Source organism: Bos taurus, chromosome 27, assembly GCF_002263795.3.
Source record: "Bos taurus isolate L1 Dominette 01449 registration number 42190680 breed Hereford chromosome 27, ARS-UCD2.0, whole genome shotgun sequence".
NCBI classification, from domain to species: Eukaryota; Metazoa; Chordata; class Mammalia; order Artiodactyla; family Bovidae; genus Bos; species Bos taurus.
In genome coordinates, this window is record NC_037354.1 from 15965448 (window position 1) to 15992482 (window position 27035).

Genomic DNA, 27035 nt, shown 5'->3' on the forward strand with positions numbered 1-27035 from the left:
TCCCTGTACTAATAAAACCTAACACATATCAGTGAGAGAAAACCAAAACCCAATACATTATTCCATGAAAATGATATAAAAGCCTTAAACAAAAAAGAAGACTTTTTACTGAACATAGTAAATACCCACAATCAAAGTAAATGCCATGTTTGAAGTTAAAGTCCACAGATCAAAGTGCTTTGCAAAATGTCAAGACCAAGCGTAAGGTGGGGGAGGGGGAAAAGCACAGAAAACCCTCCAAACTATTATATTGTCGCAGTAGAGAAAGAAACCTGCTAGCCAAAGACCATCAGCTAGGTAAGGAAACCTCAAAACTGAGTCACTGAATTGTGGTACAATGGTGCAATACAAAAGCAAACAAAAAATGGTTCTAATTCCACAGTAGCAATGAACAAAACAGTGGTGAAAGAAGGTTAATAAGATAAAGCCGTCTCATTGTCCTTAAAGAATAAATCACTAATCTAGCTCCTTTACTCAGGTAGTTGCATCTTTTCCCTTAAAAAAAAAATGCCCTTAGAAAGTTAAAAATAAGTAAACCCCGTCTAAACAAGAAAATGAGGGTGTCTGAAAGGCTCTGGGACGACCCTGGCAAGGAGGCTTAATTAGCGTTCTGCCGCGGCTCTGGCTCAGTCACAGACAGGTCTGTTCTGCAGGTCAGCATTGTACAGAGCGCGTTCAGCACTGTTTAAAGCTGCAGCCGCAGAAACGCACACAGGCTGCTGCTGGACTCTGGAACTCCGTATCTACCTGGAGGGCGTTCAGCAACCCCAGCACCGTCCCCCACCCCCATCCCCCTGCTTATTTTCACCATTGACAAGTTATTTAAAAAACATTGAGTCCATGTCATAAACCAACAAAATAATTCCAGAATTAAAAAAAAAAAAATCTTACCTACAGGCAGCCAGGTTCAACAGTTGATCTGAAGAGAGGAAGTAGGAGTCAGTGGCCTTTTACATGTGGAGGTTGTTTATTTAGCCCTTTTTAAAAGGTCTTGAACTCCAGAGGTTTAAGATTAAGTCCAATCAAAGTGTCTGGAAAAAAAAAAAAAAAGGTGGGGGGGCAAGAGAGAAGGCAAGTGAGAGAGGGAAAGAATCTCAGCTGCTGGGTGGTGCTACTGTTCTGAGAGCATTTGAGCTATTTTCAGCATTTAACAGCAGCCGGGGTTGTCTGCAAGGGATGAAAAAACCTTGCCTGGATCGCCACATCCCGCCCCCCCCCACCCCACATCGGGGTGGGGGGGGGCGTGGGGGGCAGGGACACAAACCAGGAAACCCACAACAACTTGCTTCACTGTGCAAATATTCATTTATATTTTGAGGAAAACTGCCAGCATGATTGAAAGTAAAGCACACAGTAACAACAACAACAAAAACTTAACTGGAATCTTAAAGAAACATAGTACTTTGCCATAATCCTTGCGTTTTCAAAACGATTCACCTGATTCGTCGAAAATCAGATGTTCTATTTATGCCGTATTGAGAGGAAAGACTTTTCTTCTGATAGTTCCTGGCCGGATTATATGAGTCTTAAAAAATATTTTAGATTTCTCTCTGGGAGGAATAACTGTTGTCAGCCTATCCTCCTTAAGACTGAAGACAAATGATTTATTTCTAGCCCACACCCACATTTCCAGTCTCATCAACCATGCTATTTTTGAAAGCTACTGGGTTAAGCTGTTGACATTTCTTATCTCTTGGCAGAGATTGGGGGCCATTCAGTGACAAGATGCAGACAGGCACCCATCCCCTGCTCTCTCCCCACTCCAAAGGCCAGTGAAGAAATTCTTCAGACTGGGTCACCAGCAATGACTGGCAAACTCGGAGCTTTCGTTTGTAGAATGATGAATTAAGATCTGGAAATTGTATTCATTCATTCAACAAACATTTTTGTGGCAAGAACTTCTGATATGCCAAGCACTCTGAGAATACAATAGTGGACAAAATTAATTTCTTTGCCTCGAAAGGTTTACAGCACACAAACGCAGCGAGAGTAAGGACAGAATTTGTTACAGACGTTTACAGCTTCTTTTCCACAGGCTATTTAAACCATGGCAACTGGAGATGTGGCGATCTCTTACTCTGACCCAGGGAATATATGCGTCATCAGACGGACTCCTGACTTCCATTGCTTCATTAGGCTTTTTGCAACATCCCGAAAAAGGAAAATTAGTTACTTCCTACCAAGGAAACACTTAAGTATTTGTATAAAAGCCTCTGTTCTAGATGAAATCCCTAAAACCTCTGAACTCCCTATTCTTTGTAACAAAGAAAACACTTATGCAGTCAGGAAGTACTGCTGAGAGATGAAAGAAGATTCCCTGATCTTAGTCCATTATAAAAACCACCTGATATATTTTATAGTTAATATTATGAAGGCTGGCTACCAGAGGCTCACATCAAATTCAGTTCTTTTCTTGTAACTGATTAGAGAAAATACGGAGGAAAGAAGTAGGTGAGGCAGATTGAGGTATGAACTTCCAGTTGCAAAATAAATTGAGTCACAAGGTGTGAAATGGACAGTGTGGGGATTTTATATAGTCCATAATTATGTAATGTCTTTGTATGGTGACAGATGGTGACTAGACTTACTGTAGTGATCGTTTTGAAATGTATAGAAATATCAATCACTATGCCATGTAACAGGAACTAAACTTTTTAACTGCTTTTCCTTTTTCTCCTTATAGTAGTTTTTTTTTTTTTAATTTTATTTTATTTTTAAACTTTACATAATTGTATTAGTTTTGCCAAATATCAAAATGAATCCGCCACAGGTATACACGTGGAAAATACATTTGAAAATGGACCTTCCTTGAGAAACCGTCGAAGTTAAGGGAACAGATAAAGATTAACTATTTGAGTACTAAGTCAACTATTATTTTTAAATTACAAACTGGGTGCTTTTCACACCAATACTAAGAGAAGTTCATTGCTTCACGTTGAACTATTTTTAGAGTCATTTTATATCAATCTGCACTTGAATGAACAGGTTATGACCCAGCTCCCTGTTCCATTTAGGATGAGTCCTACCCTGCCAAGTAACTCACCCAGGACTCCTTTGTTCCCCAAAGATCTTGACTGTCCAGACAGCCTGTCTATAGGTACTTTTCAACAGATTTGGCATCACAGAAGAGTGCAAATTGAGGCCTATTTTTAAAGGTTAGAGTACTTACCCAACTACTATGTCTTTGTAAGTTATTAATAACGTAACAGTTATATCAACTGTACTGTTAATGGTTTTATTTCTCTGTTTTTTTCCTTTGTGTTTTTTACCAAAAAATTGATTTAAAATCATTTGGAAATGCTTATATTAGAGTGGGCTTCTTATATTGATGAAACATTAAATAGGCGTTTGGCGTAACTCTTCTTCTGTATAAGATGGGGGTAATAACAATGCCAATCCATAGAGTTGTGGTTGGGTTTATATGATTATGCACATTAAATGCTTAACCAAGTAATGCCTGATACACAGAAAGCATAAAAGTTAATGACATTATCACTTGTTGTTGTTGCTGTTGAGTCGCTAAATCATGTCCAACACTTTGCAACCCCGTGGTCTGCAGCACTCCAGGCTCCTCTGTTCTTCATGACTCCCACAGTCTGCTCAAATTCACGTCCATTGAGTTGGTGATGCTATCTAATCATCTCATCCTCTGTCGTCCCCTTCTCCTCCTGCCCTCAGTCTTTCCCAGCATCAGGGTCTTTTCTAATGAGCCAGCTCTTCTCATCAGATGGCCAAAGTATTGGAGCTTCAGCTTCAATATCAGTCTTTCCAATGAATATTCAGGACTGATTTTATTTAAGTCTAGAGCCTGTCTATCTAATGTGGTGGATACATGTGGCTGTTGAGCCACATGTGGTTTGTCAGAACTGAGATGTCATGTACGTGTAAAATATATACCAGACTTTAAGTATGAAAAACAGATTGTAAGCAGAATTTTTTAAAAATCTTGATCATATGTTGAAATAGTATTGCAGACATATTATGTTAAATGTTTTGTTAAAATTAATTTTACCTCTTTTTATTTTTTAAAATGCCAAAGCCTTTTATATTATAAATGTGACTTGTATTATCGTTTTATCAGGCAGTGCCATCTAGGCCAGTGGTTCTCAAACTGTAGTAAGCATCAGAGTTACCTGGAAGGCTCATCCAAAGACACATTCTTGGGTCCTAGCCCTAGTTTCTGACTTAGTATGTCTGAGGAGGGGCCTGAAATTTTGATCGCTACAAGTCCCCAGGTGATTCTTGACCATACTTTGAGAACCACTGCTCTTGATCCTTGCTACTTAAAAGAGTGGTCCACAGATCAATATCTAATGTTTGGTGGAATCAGGACATTTCGCAAGATTCCGGGCAGCAATGCAGGCTCTGAAGAAAAAGATAAGAACCTAATTGCCTGGTGCCCTGGCCACCATGTTCACTGAGATTCTTAAACTCTCCAGAAGGACGGGCTTGGTTTCAGAGGCTAGAGCAGGAATAATCTTTCAGAGATGAAGAGGGAACGGGAGAAATGGACGGAAATGTTGAAAGTCAGTTTAGCGTTTCACTTCTTTTTCTCCCTCCATAGCACACAAGAAATACTGAGACTGTTTTCAGCTAAGTATTGGTCTAATCGAAGCTGTAACTAAGGCACAGTTGATGTAGAACAAACCTAGAAGGTATTTATGTCTCAAGGAAGGATCTTATTAACTCAGGTAACCCTCCAACTGTTCGAAGCACAAGAGATTGGCATTTTGGAGAAGAGAGGCTTCCGCTGTCCTCTGCCCCACCGTTAAGTAAGTGAACACGTTATTTTGAATGCTTTCACCAGTTTGCCAAATGCCTTCTCACCTTTTCAGGTGGAACCAAAGCCTCGTGGGCTCAAAGGGCTTCCTAAAAATGAAATCCTCATTATAAGAGAAAATGTGTACCCACACCAATCATATTTAAAACTCCCAGTTCTGTATGCAGCGATCATCTGTAGCTTTAGGTCTTACTGGTTGGTTGATTGTTTCAGAAAACTTAAAAAAGTGTGTAATGCTTAAGAGCAGAGAGTCTGGGACAGTGTGTCTGTTTGAATCCACTTTGGTGTGACCTTGGGCCAGTTACTTCACTTCCCTGTGCCTCTGTTTCCTCTTCTTTAAATAGGACTTATCTCAGTAGGATGTTGTGAGGATTAGAAGAGTTGTCATTTCAAAGGAATGTAGAAAAGTCTGGCATGTTGCAAATGCTATTAATGTTATTGGTTAAATAATTAAAACGTAACTGTGCAGGTTTCTTTTATGGCCTAACATGGTAGTTTGTTTTCAGATACCATGATGATTTCTAGGGACTTTTATGTGCATGGTTTCTTCAATACATGCGTTGTGAGGGCTTCTTTGAGAGTTGTTTAAATTTTTTTCCCCAAGAGAACTCCAAATTCTCATTTGATTCCTCATCGCTTCCTATGATTTGAGAGGATCTCAGTAAGGAAGGAAGTGAATGTAGTTTTCCCATGAATATTGTTTTCTAGGTTACACATTCTCCCCCCGCCCCCACCCCCCGAAGTCCTTTGAAAAGTGAGTTGCACTATAAATGTTTGAAGGCTTTCATGGTCATGTCAGTTGGGTAGCATTGTCTAATTTTCCAGGAGAACAATGCGTCATTCTCTTAGATATTTTAGTACTTAGGGAGAGGCAGCAGGTCTGCCTGAAACACTGGCATGAGTTTCAAAGATGTACTGAAAAGGCAGTCAGATTCTGATCCTATAGAAATGATAGAAATGAGATAACGCTGATGAAAGGAAGGGGCGGACCCCCAAAGCAGGCATGCTGGATGCAAAATGAAGGCTCAGTTAAGTGTACTGACATCTTTTACACTTGTCTGCTTCAACCATATGAAACATAGTGAACCACGTGTGTGTGCGACGAAACTAGTGATGCTTAGAAGCATCACACACTCGGTAAGTGTCAACAGGGTCGTCTCCAAGAAGTTCAGTGTGTTGAACAGTGAATAAATGTACCAAGTGGGGAAACCCAAGCCCATGGGTTGAGTGGTTTCAGACCAGTCATACAAGTCCTCTGAGAGGATACCCTAAAATGGAGGCAGAAACACTGAGCTGTGTAAACCCCGTTCCTAACTCGAACATCTGGACGTTTGTTTAGACTGATAAGAGATCACATTTGGCCATTCCCGCTCACCCGCATGATCTACATCTGCAGGCATAATTATTTTATTTTATTATTTTTTTTTTGTCTTGGAAATGTTATAAAAATTTTAATAGCAAAACATAGGAATAAAAACATATTAACAAAATGTATTCAATCATTTACATTAACAACAAGGAATCTGCAGTTCATTGTTGTGGCCTGACAGGAGAAAATTACTCAATAGGAATCTATGCACAATGTGATTGCAAATATGTACAGTACTTTAAAAAAGCCTACAAGGAGGAAAGTTGGCTAGGTTCTTTGTTAGACCAACCAATCAAAATATTAAAACTCTGTGGACTAGTAGTAATAACTTTACACTTAAAAAAAAAGTTTCATTTTGTTTAAGAATATTCCAATTATATTTATATGGTTCCAGTTGATGAAGCCATTCACCATAGTTCCAGTAAATTACCCTTTAATTGATTTGTTTGGGGGAAAAGATCGACATGTTAATAAAAATGAACGAAGGAATTTTCATCACAATGGTTTCCAGTTAAACTATCACAGCTTCACAAATGGACTGAAGCTGTCCATTAAAGTTGTCAGATCATATGTCACTTATTTCTGCTTCCTGGTTTACTGACATGAAACGAAATGTGACTTGCCATCCCATTTGCCATTATCCAATCTGGGACTGGATTTTACCAAATAAGGTGAGTGTCTGAATGAACAATTCAGACTAGAGATTCTATCTATCAGATGCTAGAGATTCTATAGAAATAACTTCTTAAAACCTTTGTTACAACTCACTTTCTAGTGAAAACCTTATTGTTTTTAAACTGACTGTCTGAACTCCATGTGTATTTAGCAAGTGCCTCTGCTGTTTTATATAACTATGACTTAGATCTCGATATTTATATTCCATTGAAATTGAGCATATGCAACAGTTGCTACATATGGTAGAAAAATCAAGATAAGCCTTCAAAGGGGCCTATTTAAGGCTCTGTGCGATCTGCTTCTTCTCATCCCCATGCACATCTCCCTCCCTTCTCTAGCTCCCTTTCTTCCAGTTTCTCTGGCCTCCCCTCAGTTTCTGGGTTGGACCACCGTCGGGGCCTGTGTGTGTGCTTCATTCCCTCTCCCTGCCGCCTGCCCTGCTTGACGTGGATGCCAGGCACCCTTCGGCTGTCAGCTCAAGCGCCTTTTCCTCAGGAAGGGTTTCCCTGCTCTAGCCAAGGTCAAGCATTTTTGTTTTTAACTCTTAAAGAATCGTGTTCCTCACGTTCCTTCCAACATCAAACGTTGCCTTTGTTTGAGTGATCGATTCATGGATTTCTCCTCTGATTCCCATCGAACCCCTGACAGGTGTGTTATATTTGTGCCTGGCACTGAGGGAGGGCTCAGTGTGCATTTGTTGAATAAAGAAGCAATTCAGTAAGTTCTGCTCAAGGCATTAAGCAACACACGATGGTATTTTTGTTATATATAAATGAGAGCTTATGAAAGTATCTTATCTTCTAAAAAGCAAAAACTCTGTATTTTGATTAAGCAGCTGTTTCCAACCAAGAGGATTCTCTAAACGGTATTGCTTTTTGGTTACATATTTGATTTAAAAAGTTTTTAAAGAATCAGCACTTGTTTTCCTCCTCGGGATATAATCTATTATCTTAATAACTTGCATTTATCTTCTAAAATAGGCTTGAAATAAATCGATACCTGCATTCTTGCATCATCTCTCCAGATCTTTTTAAAAATCATGTAATACTCCATTAGGGTATATTAATCACTCAACTGGGATCCCTGATCACAATTTCTTTTGATTAGGGTTACTGAGAGAATGAAGTATTTGTGTATTACTAGACGGCAATGGCACCCCACTCGAGTACTCTTGCCTGGAAAATCCCATGGACGGAGGAGCCTGGTGGGCTGCAGTCCATGGGGTCGCCGGGAGCCAGACACGATGGAGCGACTTCACTTTCACTTTTCCCTTTCATGCATTGGAGAAGGAAATGGCAGCCCACTCCAGTGTTCTTGTCTGGAGAATCCCAGGGACGGGGGAGCCTGGTGGGCTGCCGTCTATGGGGTCGCACAGAGTCGGACACGACTGAAGCGACTTAGCAGCAGCAGCAGACAGTTATACCACGTGGCTTCCTGCAAGCCGTACCTGATGCTTTTTATAGATACTTGATGAGCAGACAAACAAATGAAGTATCTCGCCCACAGCACTGCCTGCTCAGGCCATTGTCATTCTAGTGGCATGAAACCCTTTGTCATGTCCATATAGTGCATTAGTTATAAACACACCAGGAATTACTGGCCATCGAAAAACTGGGAGATTTGTGATCTTGTTCTCTGGCAAAGGAGAGGAAAGGGAGCTTTGTGTGGCCTGGAATACAGAGCTGAGTTGGAGACTGGGGGCTGGTCTTTGCTCTGTTGCCTGGGAAGAGGCTGTGAGACACTTTCTTCTACCCTGGGCAAGGACACTGGTTACAGCCTAAGGATGTTTGAAGATGTACTATTTTGTACATATGTACATGCTTTTTGTACACGTGTAAGACACTTTGAAATCATCACGGCAGAGCATGAAAAATATCTTTTCTGAGGCATTCAAAAAACAAACTAATTAACCCAACCATCTATGGCATATTTCCATCGTTACTATGACCACAAAAGTTAATTTTGCAAGGACAGGCATACATAAATAATACACAAAATGTTAGAAAAATGTCCTTGAAACCCACAGAGATGAAATATGAGTGAAGAATAATAAGGAAGAGTGGACCCACATTCAAGGGTTAGAAGGAGCTGTATAGATTTGTTATATCAAGTGCATAAGAAAAATATTTTCCTAAAATGAATGTGGGTTAGAAATGGGAGCTTTTAGATACTGACATGTTAATATTTTCTGTGTTATCCGCCCTGCAATCCAGACCTTCCTACCTCTTCGAGTGGCCTGTTGGTGTGTCCCAGGTAGGTTACGGATGTTGCTGCAATATTGATCCCTTCAGTTGTCACCTCACTAGGTGACACCCAAGGCACCTGGAGCTTTGGGGCCAGTCACCTCTGGCTGTTAGCAACCTCATCTGTTTACCTCAGTGCCTACAGATACGCTCATTTGTCCATGTGCCAGATATAGACACGATTGGGTGGGAACGGTCTAACCAGCAAGGTCAGCCTCCTAAAAACAGCAACAATAGTCTTGTTAACAAAGGAAACACAAGAAATGAGATGGTATGGGAGAGGCATGTGTCAAGAAATGAGTAATGATAGCTCAGTTTTACCAAAAACAGGGGGGAAATCATTGTTTAGACTCTGGGCTGAGCCAGGACTGGCCTGGTCTCCAGAGGAAAGTGCTGGACGGTCTGTCCTGTCTGTGGGTAGTGTGTGCTTAGGTAGAGGGGAGGGAAATGGACGTCTGAGCCAAAGTAAATGCATGCATTTTCACCTTCTCGTGAGTTTCCTCTTTTTCTCAGCCAGGGTTTATTTAAGGGTCACTTTCAAATGAAGTTTCTCTCTGACACATTTCATTTTACAATCAAGTCACTCACTATATCCAGACTCATGGCTCGAAAAGAAATAAATTCTGTAACACAGTCATGGCAGACGCACCTTCCTACCTATGGAGGATCCATCTTTGCTTTCAACGCTGCTACAAATTCCTGGTCACAGGTCTATTTAAAAACTTATCTTCTGGGATTCCCTGGTGGTTTGTTCAGGCTGATAAGCTACAGGCAAGATGTCTCATGGGGGCGATGCTAACACAGAACCTCCTGAGGAGAGGGTATTCTACCCTTCGCCCCATCACCTGCCACTGCTCCTCTGAGCTGATGGAAATGCAGATGCCCTTCTGGGAAGCACCTGCTGAGGCAGCCTTGAACCCACCCCGGGCTCCTTGTTGTTTTGGGGAAACCAGCCCCTCACTTGGTTAATCTGATCACTGGAAACGAAGAGGCATACCGACACAATCATCCAAGAACGAGTTTCTCAGCTCAGGCTGGCTGAAAGATAGCCGGAGACTATTAGGCTGGCTATGAAGATATCATAATGAACCTAGAGCTTGTCATACAGAGCGCAGTTAACTCAGAAAGTGAAAACCAAATATCGTCTATTAACATGTGTATACGGAATCTAGGAAAATGGTACCGATGAACCTATGTGTAGGGCAGGAATAGAGACGCAGACGTGGAGAATGGTGGATGCAGAGGGGCAAGGAGAGGGTGGAATGAATTGAGAGAGTAGCATTGATACATATATACTACCATATGTAAGATATACAGCCAGTGGGAAGCTGCTGTTTAGCAAGGGGAGCTCAGCTGGGTGCTCCGTGATGAACTCTAGGGGTGGGATGGGGTCGGGTGGGAGGGAGGCCCCAGAGGCAGGGCATATATGTAGACATATAGCTGATGCGTGCTTCCGTGCAGCAGAAGCTAACAATATTGTACAGCGAGTATGTTCCAATAAAAAAATAATAAAGATAATCACGTACAAAATAGTTTCAGAAGTTCTGAAAGTACTTCTGGCATCAACAGTTAGCCCTCATCTCTTGTGAGTTGCTGTGTTCAGTCTCAAGCCCATTATCATTTTCTAATGGACTGAAAATTGCCGTGAAAAACAGAGTGGATATGTTTGAAGCCCAAGGAGCTGCAGCATTTGAACCTTTTCGGCTTTAAAGAAATATAATCAAGTAGTTGGCTCTTTTTTTTTTTTTCCCCCTAAAACTAACAATTAGTGATCAGTGATATCAAGAGGAATAAGAACATCATAATAGTCTGCAGGAAATAGAAAACAGGAACCCATTGTTTACCCTGTTCTCAGTGGACATTGCCAGAGCATTGTTCAGAAAACTTTGAGCAGGGTCACTGCAGTATAGTTTACCAAGGTTTCAAAAGCTAAACTGAATGATGGAATTTGTCCTTGGTACAAAAAAAAAGTGATTTTGAGAAGATGGTGAGGGATGTATTTGAGTACTAAAAGATCTTAAAATTTTCTATTTAGGATTTCTTAAAATGGTAAATGCTCTCAGTCATAACTGAGGCAAAAGCATGTTGGATTAGGAAGCCAATAATTTTTTCAGTTTCAAATAAAACTAAAGATACACATACAATGTGGAAATTATTTTAAGCATTCTTATCTCATGGCTTCTGGTTGTACCATACATTGGAGAAATGAATATAAAGTATAATACATTCCATTTTGTAACCATCAGTCACATATAACCATTTTGTCTTTCTGTCTATATTGGTGAGGAGCTTGATGTTCGACAGGAAGGGTCTGGAGGCTGTCTGCCACCAGTGAATCTGACACCACTGCCTTCAAGTAGCATGGTTACCAAATCTCCTTGAGCTACAGTTCTTTCTTGTGTGAAGAAAGTAAGAATTATTGCAGCACTTAACGCATCTGATTGGTATGAAGATTGAATGAGTTAGTATACGCAAAGGTCTTAAGACAATACCTTGCATACAGTAGGCATAAGTGTTGGTTGCTGCTCTTGATAAGATCATTGTCTCAATAATGCATGACACACACACAGTTAAAAACACACGATTTGAGGATAAATAGTCCTTAATTAACTTTCTGGTTCTGCCCCTTATTTGCTCCTTGGTTTGGGCATGATCTCTGAGTCTCAGTTCCCTCAGCTGACAAGTCGCTCAGTTGTATCTTACTCTTTGTGGCCTCATGGACTGTAGCCCACCAGGCTCCTCTACCCATGGAATTTTCCAGGCAAGAATTTTAGAGTGGGTTGCCATTTCCTTCTCCAGGGATCTTCCCGACTCAGTCGTGGAACCTACAGCTCTTACATCTCCTTCATTGGCAAGCAGATTCTTTACCTCTGGTGCCACCTGGGAAGCCCACTTAATTACCATAGAGCATTATTTAGGGGATAGAAGAAGATACTTGGAGAAGGCAATGGCACCCCACTCCAGTACTCTTGCCTGGAAAATCCCATGGGCAAAGGAGCCTGGTGGGCTGCAGTCCATGGGCTCCCTACGAGTCGGACACAACTGAATGACTTCACTTTCACTTTAACTTTCATGCATTGGAGGAGGAAATGGCAACCCACTCCAGTGTTCTTGCCTGGAGAATCCCAGGGCCGGGGGAGCCTGGTGGGCTGCTGTCTATGGGGTAGCACAGAGTCGGACACGACTGAAGCGACTTAGCAGCAGCAGCAGCAGCAGAAGATACTGCACAAAAAGCCATACCTGGCACAAAGTAATCATCAGTTATTTTAAAAGTCAGGTAGAAAAAAATTATTTGTCAATGTAGTAATTGATCTTTGCAAACGTGTTCTTTTAGTTTGCGAATGGGGGAAAATGAAATGGATAGGACACACTGAGATTCTGAGTTTAATTTCCTTATAATTCATTTCAGAGAGCTCACATTCAGACTTTTATGGGGCTTTAAAAATTTTTTAATTTTAAATAAGAATTCATGAAATTGTCAAACAGATGGATTAAGAAAATTCCCAATCTTTGCTAATGACTTTGATAATGACTTTCTCTATGATTGATATTTTCCCCTTAAAGCAACAGCATTATCATCATCTTATTTGGTGAGTAACAGGTTGATGAGGAAATTTATTACCATTAAAAGGAATAAACCAGAAGAAGCAAAATTAAAAAAAAAAGAGTGGACTCTGTAAGTCCCTTTAAGAGACTGTCGTTCCCTTAGCAAGTGGGCGGAACAGAGTTATAATTCTATCTGTCTTTGCTAAAAACAAATGCACACTAATTATATCCATTGACTACAATTTTGATAAGTGATTAATTGAAGTATGCTGCTGCTGCTGCTGCTAAGTCGCTTCAGTCGTGTCAGACTCTGTGCGACCCCGTAGACGGCAGCCCACCAGGCTCCCCCGTCCCTGGGATTCTCCAGGCAAGAACACTGGAGTGGGTTGCCATTTCCTTCTCCAATGCATGAAAGGGAAAAGTGAAAGTGAAGTCGCTCAGTCATGTCCGACTCTTAGCGACCCCATGGACTGCAGCCCACCAGGCTCCTCCATCCATGGGATTTTCCAGGCAAGAGTACTGGAGTGGGGTGCCATTGCCTTCTCCATAATTGAAGTATAAGTACCCCTATTATAGCAATAAGTACATTGCTGGAAAAAAGATTCAAGGTTTGGACTCAGACTTAGCAAGCCCTGTCACTTTTAGCAAGTTACTTAGTCTGAGCCTTGATTTGCTTTATCTGTAAAACACAAACAATATTCCCTACCTTTTTGGGGAGCCTTTTGAGAGGATGATGTGAGACTGTGGGAAAACCAGTTGGTCAAGCACCTGCTGTGGAAGAGTGTTTGATGTGTTGTTGCTGCTGTTTGCTGTCATTTTTCTACTAGAGTGTAGGCTCCTTGAGGACTGGCCTCCCCTTTAGAAACACAAATATCAGGACCTCCCTGGCAATCCAGTGGTTAAGACCTTGCACTGCTAACGCAGGGGCCTTGGGTTTGATCCTTGGTCAGGATCTAAGATCTCACATGCCATGTGTGCCCTGCAGTGTGGCCAAAAGATTTAAAAAAAAATTTTTTTTGAAGCCCCATAAGTATCACCAGTTCCCAGCACAGTTTCTGGGCCCCAGAATCTTCTGCGTGAATATTTATCTAATGAAAGGGATACCCTGCATGGGGAACTGAAACAATGATGATCATTTCTGGCAAGCTTGACGTGCTTAAGTGAAAGAGGCACTGACCAACTGAACCACTATTCTAGGGAATAGATTTAAGTAAAAAAGTAAATAGCTTTCCTGATGACTCGGTGGTAAAGAATTGTCTTGCCAAGCAGGGGACACGGGTTCAATCCCTGGGTCAGGAAGATCCCCTGGAGAAGGAAATGGCAATCCACTCCAGTATTCTTGCCTGGAAAATTCCATGAACAGAGGAACCTGGCGGGCTGCAGTCCAAAGACTAGGACACGACTTAGTGACTGAACAGCAACAAAAAGAGTAATTGAAAGACAGCCTCTTCCTTACACATTTAGAAGGGAAAGGCCAGCTGTAAGGGACAGAGAAAGGTTGTTAACACGGATCCCTTTGCTAGCTGAGGGGATTATAAATAACGTTTTTAAGTGAAACTGTCTATGTATCATCTATATTTTCTTTCTTTATTAGTTCATGATTTCTGTGTGTTGTCTGATTTCTTCTTTGATTCATAGGAGTTTTTATATAAAACTCAGATCTCCTGATTTCTCTTTGATCCCCAACAGCATTGCTAAACAGCTATACTCCAATATAAAATTTAAAAGTAAAAAAAAAAAAGAACACTGGGGTACAGAGGATCACTTTATAGAAAATCACTGAGGCCAGAGTCTGAGAAACCCTGTCCTTCTGAGGCTGAAAGGTCAAGCATCAACAGCAGATTCGAGACCCGAGTTGGGATGAGCAGCCCCCCTGGGTCCTGTCGGTCTGTACCATGAGCTCCAGGGCTCCTCCATCACTGACTGCTGCTTTCTTTTGCTGGGAGCCGCTTTGATCGAAACTTGGATTCAACCCCTCAGTGAACTAAATTAGAGTGAATGCTATCCACAGTAGTAGACTCATTAAAGTATCAAGTGATGGCTTCAACTTCAACCAAAAGAGGTTTTCAGAGAGATAAGAAAACAGACACAAACAGTAGAGAAGTAGAATTATTTGCAATAATTCTAATGAGAAGGGATTCAGTGGGGGAAAGAAGTTAATAGACCATCTCATAAAACAGAAGTAAAATTTAGAGCTTCAAAGTTCAATACTATGTCTATTTTAATTGAGGCGTAGTCAGACACGAAAGTAGAATAAAGTGATCTTGGAATCAATCATCAAAGGAGAAGAATACCATTTAAGATAATTAGAAAAATGACTCAAAAAATGAGATAATTCTCAACAAGTAATTATTTTTATGAATGCAAGGCTCACTTAGTAAAACTCTTCTAAAAAAACAGAACCCTGAGTTCATTTAATAGCATTACATTAGGGTGCAGTTATTTGCCCAGTTTTACAATTCTACTCTGTAATGAATCCTACCTGCAAAGACAGATAAAGAGGGCTAAAATCAGGTTGCCTTTAGATCTGCATATACAACGTTGAGTAAGAGAAGAAAGAATTGGGAAGGTCTTAACAAACGCTGCCTATCACCTGTGGCCAAACCAAACCTGGGCTATAAATTGCAATGGCTCTAACATTCTGTAACACGAACTCTGTTTTCTTGTTCCTGATTAAGATCTATCCACTTGGCCTCTTTTTAAAGACTTGTGCACATTCGAACACACCTTTGAGACTCCAAACTGGACTTCTGTACCACGTTCTATTTTGGGTAACCACAAAGGTGCTGGAAATTTCAAGTAGTAATAAACACCACAACCTACAAACTGAAGAACGTGATCTAGTGAAAACCTGATCCCCTGGGCTGTGGACTCCAGTTATTCTTTGGAGTGTTTGACTTAGAGATTTAGACCAGGTTAGGTCATCTTTGCTGTGATGATTTTATTCTTCCAGCTAACGTATTATGGCTCTTTCATTCCCCCTATAACCACAATTCAGCTTAACGCTATTTTTAAAGCTTGCTTTTTTGTGCCCCGAGATGGATACTAGGTCCTTTCTCTGTTCATATGAAATGATGCTGTCCACTAACTGTCTCCATGGAGAACTCGTTCCTATTCATAGGCGGAGCTCATCTTATCTGGATTTTAATTGAACACAAGGTTATCAGAGCCTTCATGTTTCATGCATAACTTGTTCAGAATGTAGTCATAATAATTGATTTATCAAAATATAATTTATCAAATCAGTGATAAATTACATTTATAATTTATATATAATATAGTTACATAAGTCGATATATTTATAGAAGGAAACCTTTGTGTGGTGCCTTCAGAATATATTAGTTTCTTATGACAGAATCATTCGAGACAGACATAACATTGAATTCATCTTGATTTTTAATGCAATATTTCATGCATCTCCTTCTTATATAGTAAAGAATCTTGAACACATACAAGGTGAGGAATGGTTATGTAAGTTTGCTGCTATTCTTGCTTCTCAACTGTCTTCTCACTGTCTTAGTATATTTAGAAGTTTTGAGTTTGAAGTGTCTTCCTACACATGTAAATTCTTGCACAGTTTCCAAATCAAAGTGAGCAGTGCCTCAAGGGCTGTGTTTGCCATTTCTGTTTCAACGAAAAATGATATACGTACAGTCATGAAAAGGCTTATGAACGGTCCTTGCTAACTTCCAGGTTGATGAAACAGGGCTTTAGTTTCACACACTTCAGCAGGCAGGATATGCAGGGTATTGTTTCTTATACTTATCTCCACTGTCTGCTTCAGTGGTTTTGTTAACTTTGTTCTCAGAGGCACTAGCATTGGGTTAAGATATAAAACATAAGAACAACGAAGTGAGTAAATCAGTCTATTAACACATACCGATTAGTGCCCACACTTGCACACAAAAACACACTTAAAACTGAAACGTTCCTGATTCTCACTTACATGATAATCTCTGTGGCTCTACAAGTAAAATAAGTGTATCTCTGTCATTTCATCTGTTGGATATGTACTAATGGTTTCCTCCAAATGGATAAGGGGTATACACTTTGGGAATTATTACAAGATACCTGAGTAGCTGCGTGACTCGAAAATTGGAATGATTTCCACCTTCAAAGAGTTAAGAAATATATGGACTCATATTTCACTCCATTTATCTGGATAGCCAGTCACAGTCACAGATGGTCTCTTCACATAAAAGAAACTTTAATGTTTTTTAAAACCGAAGTATAGTTGATTTACAATATTGTATTTGTTTAGAGTATACAGCAAAGTGATTCAGTTATATGTATATATAATCTGTACATATTGTTGCTGTTGTTTAGTTGCTAAATTGTGTCCAGCTTCTCCAGGCTCCTCGGTCCTTGGGATTGTCTGTATATATTAATATAGCTATACAGGGCTTCCCCGGTGTTTCAGTGGTAAGGAATCTGCCCGCAATGCAGGAGATGCAGGTTGAATCCCAGAGTAGGGAAGATACCTTGGAGAATGAAATGGCAACCTGCTCCAGTATTCTTGTCTGGGAAATCCCATGGACAGAGGAGCCTGGTGGGCTACTGTCCATGGGTTTGCAAAAGAGTCGGAAACAACTTAGCAACTAAATAACAACAATATATACCTGTGTATGTGTGTGTGTGTTTAAAATCTTTCTACCATAGGTTATTACAAGATTTAAATGTAGTTCCTGTGCTACACAGTAAATCCTGTTGTCTGTTTTGTATACGGTAATGTGTATCTGTTGATCACATACTCCTGATTTATCCTTCCCCGCTCCTTTCACCTTTGGTAACCATAAGTTTGTTTTCTATGTCTGTATCTTGGTTTCTGTTTTGTAAGCAAATTAATTTGTATTATTTTTTTAGATTCTACATGTAAGTGGTGTCATATAATATTTGTCTCTGTCTGACTTATTTCACTCAGTGTGATAACCTCTAGGTCCATCCATGTTATTGCAAATGGCTGAGTAGTAGTCCATACCACATCTTCTTTATCAGTTCATCTGCTGATGGACACTTAGTCAGCTTCTGTGTCTTGACTATTGTAATTTGTGTTGCTATGAACACTGGTGTGCGTGTATCTTTTACAATTAGAATTCTCGTCTTTTCCAGATATATGCCCAGGCGTGGGATTGCTGGATCATATGGTAGCTCTATTTTTAGCTTTTAAAGAAAACTCTATACTGAGAAACTTTCACATTTTAATGTCATGAATGTTAACTTCCTTATTCTTATAATAGTCCTCTGGGTGGGTAGAAAGCATCTCTCATTTCACATATAATAACTCTAAAATTTATTTATTACTTAGCAACTGGCTTTATTAATTTAGGGCAGAATTCGAGATTCCCTGGTCACATTTTCCTGAAATGAATGACTTGTGTAACTCAGCACTGATTCTGTATCATTGAAACTGCTTTCCTCTTTCACATCCCATAAATGGAAAGAAGAGCTGATTTTGGTGTTTGGTTATAAATATTCCATATCCTCTGAAAAAGTTTGAACACTGAGTTGGAGACCATGAATGTGGGGAAAAGCAATAAAAGATGTCAGTGTGATTTAAAAGCATAGTAATATACTGTTTTTAATGATGCTTATTAAAATGGCATTTTTAATAAACAACTTTAAAGATTTTCCTAATTCTGAAAAGTATGCTTATTTTCAATGCAACTTAAAAATGACATCTATTTAAATTAGAATGAGTACAGTTTGCCAATGCACCATTTAATTACCACTCAATGGGATGCATACATTCACCATCTACATTAGAAAAAAAAATTGGGAAATATATTTATGAATACAGTAATTGTTTAAGAGAATTTTCTACACTTCATATCACCATATGTTTTGTGTGTATAGGCTCACACATTCATGAATTAGGCCATTCAGCTTCATATACAAAGTATAAATAAACCTTAAGACTGTAAGCTCCACAGGGACAAGAACTTCTGCTTTGTTCACGTTAGTACAGTACTAATATAGTACTCACAGGAATAAGCTTACTTGATCCTGGTGGAAAGTGAATGATGAATAATGGAAGAACCAAAGCAGCGAGACAGGCCATGTGATGTATATTGAACAATGAATGCTTTGGAAATGATCTTTTGAATTTGAAATGATCTTTTTTCCATCTTATTTTTCTTATTTTAAATGTTCTGAATCTATTTCACCTAGTGTGTTAGTGCTTACAGGTTAGGAGTCTTAATGGCTATCTATGGTTCTAGTTCCTATCTTAAAAATGTGAAAGAGATAAGATTGTTTTCCCTCAAAGTATCCATACATGCTCTCAGAGCGGCCACTTCTCCTTTAGATCACAGAGCCGTGGTTAACAAAGCGAAATTGTTCCACGTGTACATAGCCACAAGACTCTTAATTCTTTTCGAACTCCAGTTGAACTGTATTTGATTCCAAAGTAGAACTAATCATTCTTAATCCGGAGGTAAAACCATCACCACCAGTAAACAGGCCCACTGACATTGAGCACAAAAAACTCAAGCTGTGATCAATTTCTAGCGGTACATCTTCCAAATAGTCTCCCAAATAAAGTGGAGGCAAATTGTGGCAATAAAAGGAAATTTATAAAATCTGTATAACCAGTGATTCATTTTGTTTTTAATTTCTATTGCTTCACTTTGCAACATCAGGTTGAGATGTCTAAGCGCCTTTGGTGCCCCATAGATTTCCTTCGGCCCTCACCAATATGCATCTCCTTATTTTGAAATTTTCAAAACTCAAGGTTAATTTAGAAAATATAAACAAGCAAAAGAAGAAAAGAAAATTTCATCTGCAATCTCACCACAGAGAGAGAATCCTTATTTGCCTTCTAGATTGATTCCCCCCACTCCTTAATTCTATTGTTTGTTGATTCCCGTCTTTGAGAATAAAGATACTTGGTATAGTCTGGTAAATAAATATTTCTATTGAGTCCACAAAGAAAAAATATAGAGAGGAGGATAACATGGGAATTATAATATTTTGGGGGGAGCTAGTCAGAAGTTTCCACAAAGAATCAATCTAGAAAAATGTTAGAGCACCGGTTTGGAATCTGGCCGGCCCAAGTTTGATTCCTCCCTTCCCCACAAGTGTGACCCTGTACAAGATGTTTAACTTCTCAGACCCTGTTTCCTCTTCCGTAAAATGAGAATAATACCCTCATCAGAATGTTTTTGTGAATAGTCAGTGAGAGGTATTTGAAGAATTTGGCAAGCTGCCCAACACAGTATGCATTCAGTGAATGGTAGCTAACATTTATAAGAAAACTTACTGTTATTTGACATTCCTAACTAACAGTTGCAGGTCACCAAGCTCAGCACCACGTGACTTGAAGATTAATTTTAGATCAGCTCAAGAAAAACATAATTAAGCAGGTAAATCTATTGGCAAAAGACCCTATAACACATTCTGGAGCAAGTCCTTTGGGATTGTAGGGCTCATTAAAATTCTTCTCTATTAGCTCAGTTAATGGTGGGATGGCTATTTGGAATTGGGATCTTTAAAAATAATGATCTCCCCCATTCTATCCTAACACGGTGTTTTCACTTAATAACTCTGCGAAGTTTGCCTTGGCATGAAATAATTCGGTGATAACCAGAAGATAGAAAAGTATGTGGGTTAGATTATTCTAAAAGCTTCTTTGAGTTTTAAAGGTCAAGTTTAAGAACTATGTGATCACGGAAAGTCTGGTGGGTTTTATACTAAGATGCTTTACATTATCTCTTGTGGAAATTCATGCAGATACTTTTGCAGTAGATAGTTTTTGCCCTGGGCCCAATCCAGGTCTATCATGTCAAGACCTCTCTGCTAGGTCCCCTTTTCTCTTTCATCCCAGAAGACTTCTGATGGCAGAGTTGTCATTTATTGAGAGCCAGTTATGTGCTAGGCACTGTTGTAGGTACTTTTGCATGAATTATTTCATGTACTAGAACTAACGGGCCTATGACCCAGGCATAATATCCTCATTTACCTGGTTCCAGACCTGTGGTAGAAAGATGTTAAATCACATGCCTGCACTTACATCCCTTGAAGGCCACGCCCATGACTGGACCTTACTCTACCCTGCAGGCTCCTCCCTACCTGCCCCTGCTGCTGCTGCTAAGTCGCTTCAGTCCTGTCCTACCCTGTACGACCCCATAGACCCCATAGACAGCAGCCCACCAGGCTCCCCCGGCCCTGGGGTCCTCCAGGCAAGAATACTGGAGTGGGTTGCCATTTCCTTCTCCAATACAGGAAAGTGGAAAGTGAAAGTGAAGTTGCTCAGTTGTGTCAGAGTCTTCATGACCCCATGGACTGCAGCCCACCAGGCTCCTACATCCATGGGATTTTCCAGGCAAGAGTCCTGGAGTCGGGTGCCATTGCCTTCTCCGACATTATAACATGGGCAGATTTATTACTCATCTGATAATCTTCTTCATGTAATTTAACCAACCAAATAAACACAGTTTAGTATCTCTCTTTGGAATGTTTCAGGGGCCCTCTGAAGCACCCCAATATTAGCTAGAGGTCAAAAGAACTTCAGAAGAATTCTATTTAGGAAGTTTTATCGAAAAGATCGATTAAAAGGGTTTAGAACATTTGGCCAGATTTAGCCAACGTTGATGGGTGTATCATTTAGCTTGTTGATATGTCAGAATAGGGGTAAATACCAAGGCTCAAGGTCTAGTGAATGTCAGCTCCGCCATCTTGGACCTAGTTGACTCTAACCAGTTTTCTTATGGCTGTGTCATTTCTAACAAAATCCATTTATCTAACTAATTGTAATCCAATTTTAGAAAATCCTGATCATGCATAACTCTTTTTAGTATTTTTTCATACCTTTTTCTTTTTTGTTACTGAAAACACACTTCCTACTTTCCTTTAGCAACCTAGAACTAACTTTTATATTAGTATTTTATAGATTGGTGAGCATAAATACTAGTGATAATTTCTAAAACCCTTGCTTTCTTAGAACATTTTAGGATGGCACCAAACATTATTCATTTATAGTCCCAAATCTCTTTAGTTTCTCTGTAAAAAGGAAATTAGTGTTTAGTAGTAAATGTTTCAAAATCTTATTTTATTTGGAAATGACCTAACTATTCAATAGACTACCAACACTTAACACACTTACCTCTTTCTTTAAAAAAAACTGCAGGGACTTTGATGCAGAATGAAAGAAAATTTGTCTTTGACAAGGCTCATACAAAGGGAAAAGCAGTTATGGGCTATTGAAACTTACTTAATTCATACTGTTATTTACTGACCTTTAAAAATCAGCAACCAACAATAATGAGCGTAAAATTGTTTACTAAATACAATTAACTGGGACTTCAAACTGTAATTTGGATTTTTACAACAACCCCATGAATAAACGACATCAGACAGGAGAATGGAGACAGATGAAGGAGGAGGAAGGGCAAAGCGGGATCAGGGTAGGGGGTTTTGGGGGGGCACACTCACATTCCTGAGTGTCTGGGGCCCTCTTGGCACCTGGTGCTATTCAGTGAGGCAGATCCCTATTCCATTTGTGATGAACTACAGGGAAAGTCTGAAACTGATCAGTATGTTGACACTGTTAGGGTCGAGGACCTTCCATTCACAGAAATCCATAAATACAAAAATCCAAATGCATCTTCAAGCATTGGCCTGGACATAGAACTGCAGGCACACAATCCACCCCAAACTCTCGAGCTATTTGGCTTATCTGAGAGAGTTCCAGATTATGCTTCCTTGACCCAGTTCCCCTTCCCGCATCCTCTGGGAAGGCTCAATCTTCTCACTTCCATGTTGGAATGCCCTCTTACCACAGGAAAGGAGGGGAGAGAGGATTTTCTAGAAGGTAGAAGAGAAATGAGGAGCTTTCAGATTCCTCCCACTTTGGGAACTTCAAGGGCCCCCTTGACATGATGCAGGGGTCCAGGTGATGATGTTCTGATGACCGAGGTCCTACCATGTGGAGTATGGGAAGGGTATGGCAGGACTCATGCATCCCAAGGGCCCCAGCCTGGGGAGAAGCTGATTTTCCTCCAACCAGGAAAAGTGGCTGCCAGTAGTGGTAGTCAAATTCATTACTCATCAAGTCCATTGAGTTTGATGCACAAAAGGTAAGCGTGTTCACATCTGATGAATAAAAATGCAAGTTGTGTGCAGGGTTGGCTTTATGGACCTGTGGTGCCTCGGAAGTAAAGAATCCACCTGCCAATGAAGGAGACGTGGGTTCAATCCCTGGTCCAGGAAGATCCCGTGGAGAAGGAAATGGCAACCCACTCCACTATTCTTGCCTGGGAAATCCCATGGACAAAGGAGTCTTGGCGGGCTACAGTCCATGGGGTCACAGTGAGTCAGACACAACTTAGCAACTGAACAACAAACAACCACCTGAGCATTTATACCTGGTCCTGTGCTTAGAAAGGGCAGATGCTGGGTTTAATACTTTATGGTCTTCATCTTGAAATTATCAATAATTTTTGAATAAGGAGTCTCATCATTTCATTTTGCATCAGGCTTTGCCTATTACATGGCAATTCCCATTTGTATGAAATTTCAACACAGATAATTAAAGTTTCCTGAAGTTTCTGAAACTCCAATCTTATGTCCCACATCCTTAAGAGATAACAGATCAAGGTCCGGGGCAGTGTTCTTCCTGTAATTTGCACCATCCTCTGTGAAATCCTTGAATTTAGTCTCACCACCTGCCCCCACCCTGGTTGTACTTTATACCGGAATAAAGGTTTTATAATGGAAATCTTATTACAGTATTTCACCTTCCTGTTTGAACTCTTCCAAAGCCTTCTCATCTACCTGAGCATGACACATGATGCCACCGTCTGGCTCTGGTGTTCTTGTCCGTGTTACCCTCTCTCTGTCCATGTCAAGCACCCTGCATTCCAACCACACCCAACGACTTGACTTTCAGTCCTTAGAACACCTCCTTCTTGCTCCTGTGCTTCAGCACATGCTGTTTGTCAATCACAGAGCTCAGTGTGTTGCAAGACAAGGGCCCACTTACTCTTTATGCCCCATATGTTTCCTTGTTGATACCTTGGGAGCACCCCCCCCACAAGCACAGTAGATCCTGTGCATGCCCTACATTTCTATGAAAGCCATACTACTCTGAGTGAGAATCACCTATTTTTAAGACTGTTGAGCAGTCCTTGTTTGAGATGCAGCCCAAACACTTAGAAGAGTTGATCTGAGTGTTCCCTCACCTCTATATTGGTATTTGTGATACTCTTTGATCATCATTAGCATCCTTTCCCTCATCCCTGAAGACTGTAAACAGTTCTCAAGAACTGAGTCTGGCAAGTCACCACTGAACTTGCAGAGCCTGCCCAGCACATGCCTCTCTACTCAACTCGTTTATATATACATGATTGCTAATAATATTGGGTTGGCCAAAAAGTTCATTCAGGTTTGTCTCTAAGATGGTACCGAAAACCTCAACGAACTCTTTGGCCAATGCAATACTGCTAGCACTTCGTAAGCATCTTCTACATGCTGGGCCCCATTCTACACACGTAACCTTTATAATCCAGTTAAGCCTCAAAAACCCTTTGAGATAATTTATTTTTTTTAATCCTTATTTATTTTTCCCCGCAAAATTGAACTAGTAGTGCTCATAACTTCAATAGGAAAAATAACTTTTGCTCAATACCAAACTACACAAAGGCATGTCTTTTGAGGAAATACATAAATGCATGGTTATACTTCTCTTATAGTACTTATTACTCTTCATCTTCTAATTATAAAAATTAGTGTTCCTGTCTTATCTCTATTACTAAACTATAAGCTTTTTAAGTGTCTTTCTGTTTCATTTTCTTATCTTTTTATCCATGCCAAACACATTGTAGGTCCTTGAGGATGCAATAAATGACAAAAATGAATGATATGAAAATTCAAGAATGATTTTTAAATATACACTTAAAACTTTGGTAGCTGTATTTGAGTCTGGTCTCTCCTTACATTGGTCTCGGAACTTAGCATCTCTCTCATCCTCTATTTTCCCTATCAAAGCCTTCTTTTCAGTATCAGATAAAATCAGATGCCAACTAATTGATGTGAACATACCAGCAATTGAGACAACAATCTTCAGAAGTCTGGGAAGAAAAGGGAGTTAGAGACTCTTGTCAGTGTGTGGTCAAGGCCAGCTGCAGGAACAGGGGACTCTAGATATTCTAGTCCACTTAGTTATGGACTCACAGTTCTGATGTGTTTGCTGGGCAAATCTAGTTTGAGGATAGTCTTCAAATTGTCTGTCCCTGACATTATACTTGTCAGATGCAATTCTGATTTTATTTCCCTACAGAACGCACTGACCAACTATATAGTAATCCGACCTTTTGGGAAGTGATGTTTCTTAATGTTAGTCAACAACAAACTATTCTGTTTTGTTGGCCAGATAAAATACTGTCACTCTGTGAGATGCATTACATAAGAGTGTAATTCTTATGTACTGATTTCTCAAAAAATGCTTTACTTTTCTCATAACACAAAATAATATACAGGGAGCCAAACAACAGAATGTTGGTTCTGTATATGAACTGTGCAAGTGTTTCATTAAAGAAGACTGAGTAAGTTGTCATGGAAATTGTTCTAATTTGAGACTTACTGGATACATCAATATTTCATTTCTGTACCTGCCATATCTCCCTGAAATGTAAGACATGGAGCTTCATAGGAACTCAGATTTTGTTGTAAAAGGGAATAGCGTTGGTCTAGGTCTTTTTTCCAGTAGTCATGTACGGATGTGAGAGTTGGACTGTGAAGAAAGCTGAGCGCCGAAGAATTGATGCTTTTGAACTGTGCTGTTGGAGAATACTTCTGAGAGTCCTTTGGACTGCAAGGAGATCCAACCAGTCCATCCTAAAGGAGATCAGTCCTGGGTGTTCATTGGAAGGACTGATGCTGAAGCTGAAACTCCAATACTTTGGCCACCTCATGGAAAGAGTTGACTCATTGGAAAAGACCCTGATGATGGGAAGGATTCGGGGCAGGAGGAGAAGGGGACGACAGAGGATGAGATGGCTGGATGGCATCACCGACTCGATGGACGTGAGTCTGAGTGAACTCCAGGAGTTGGTGATGGACAGGGAGGCCTGGCGTGCTTCAGTTCATGGGGTCGCAAAGTGTCGGACACGACTGAGCGACTGAACTGAACTGAGGTCTTTGTAATAGTTAGAAGAGGAAAAGAGCATAAACTGAACTGTATTTCAGTTTCTGTCATTAAAATTAGAACTTGAATTTTCAAAAGAAATGCTTTACTTCTGGTTGGAAATCAGAACACGTGAGTTTTTCTAATTTCTACTGAACTCCTAGCTCTTTTAGTTGAATGACCTCATCCGATAGCAAATGCCTTGGAGTACTAGGACCCTCCTGGGTCCTCGTTGTTAAGCTCCTGTCCTCTCCTCCCCGCTGGGCTTTCTTTGGACCATGGAAGTCAGCACTTCCTCTCACAGACTGGGTTATAAACAGAATGCAGAGGAGTCTGGGAGCAAGGCAGTTCGTGAATGGAACACTCCCCAGGAAGCTTAATTTTATGATTGTAATCTTTCAGTTCTTGACAGTTGCAAAGTTAAATGTTAGTGCCAGGAGGAGTGAACAAGAGTTTCAGGGGTATGCTTTCCCAGTTCATCCCAAAGGAAGCAAAAGTTTAGGGTTCAAAATGATTATGATGTGTTAATACATCACATAATAATACATACATCAGGTGCAATTATTTTACCAGAGAACTGTCAATATGAGAGGACATTTGGGACTTTGGGTCAAAAGGAAGGTGATTTTCAAATTAAATTAGATTATTCATGGCTTTTTCATTTACTTTTATTTACAAAATGAGAATGACGAAATGCCTTTCTGCTGCCAATAAATCTAAAAGTTAATTTAAAATGTATTAAAAGCATGTTGTTCACTTCAGAAGGAAGGTTTCTTAAATTCAAGAAAAAAGTCATATTAATTATATAAATCAGTTATGTTAGTCTTCTAAAATTAAATTTATGTTTGAAAGGAAGTCGAACTACATATAATATAAAAAGTCATGTTTCTAAGTAAAGTCAGTGTCAAAGAATTCAGAATATATTACCAGTCATCTGAAGTTCTGATCTAAGAAAAAACCCTTTTCCCAAAACAGATTTTCAACAAATGAATAACAGTTTTTCTGGTAAAGGAGATAACGTGCTTTCCCACATTTTTATTGTTTCCTTGATTGTCAGAGATACAAACATATAGTTAACTTGTTCAGGCGATTAAATTCTGGGGGAAAAGTCTAAAGTGGTTTAAGTGAGCAGGAACATTTTTGGTCGTGTCATGATTTCCTCTGTTGAGGAGGTCTCATGTATTAAGAAGACTGGCTCTGACATTTAACTTAGTATGCTTTAAATGAAAAGCATACTAACCAAAAACAAACAGTTAAATCATAGCAAAGAACAACAAACATTTAAAGATATGTAAACTGAAT

At 39.9% G+C, this 27035-nt stretch overlaps 1 protein-coding gene across 40 annotated transcripts in view; it reads right to left on the reverse strand.

Moving 5' to 3' along the window:
- The window catches only part of SORBS2 (sorbin and SH3 domain containing 2), a 211665-nt gene that overhangs the window by 176285 nt on the left and 8345 nt on the right, over positions 1 to 27035 (reverse strand). For 32 of the 40 annotated variants that reach the window (NM_001372109.1, XM_059882288.1, XM_059882292.1 and 29 more), the window contains exon 2: positions 892 to 1031. The gene's annotated coding sequence lies outside the window, so the exon portion shown is untranslated. Of the gene's footprint in view, positions 1 to 891; positions 1032 to 27035 lie in introns of those variants that run through there. The other 8 variants (XM_059882291.1, XM_059882270.1, XM_059882264.1 and 5 more) reach the window with 2 other exon arrangements.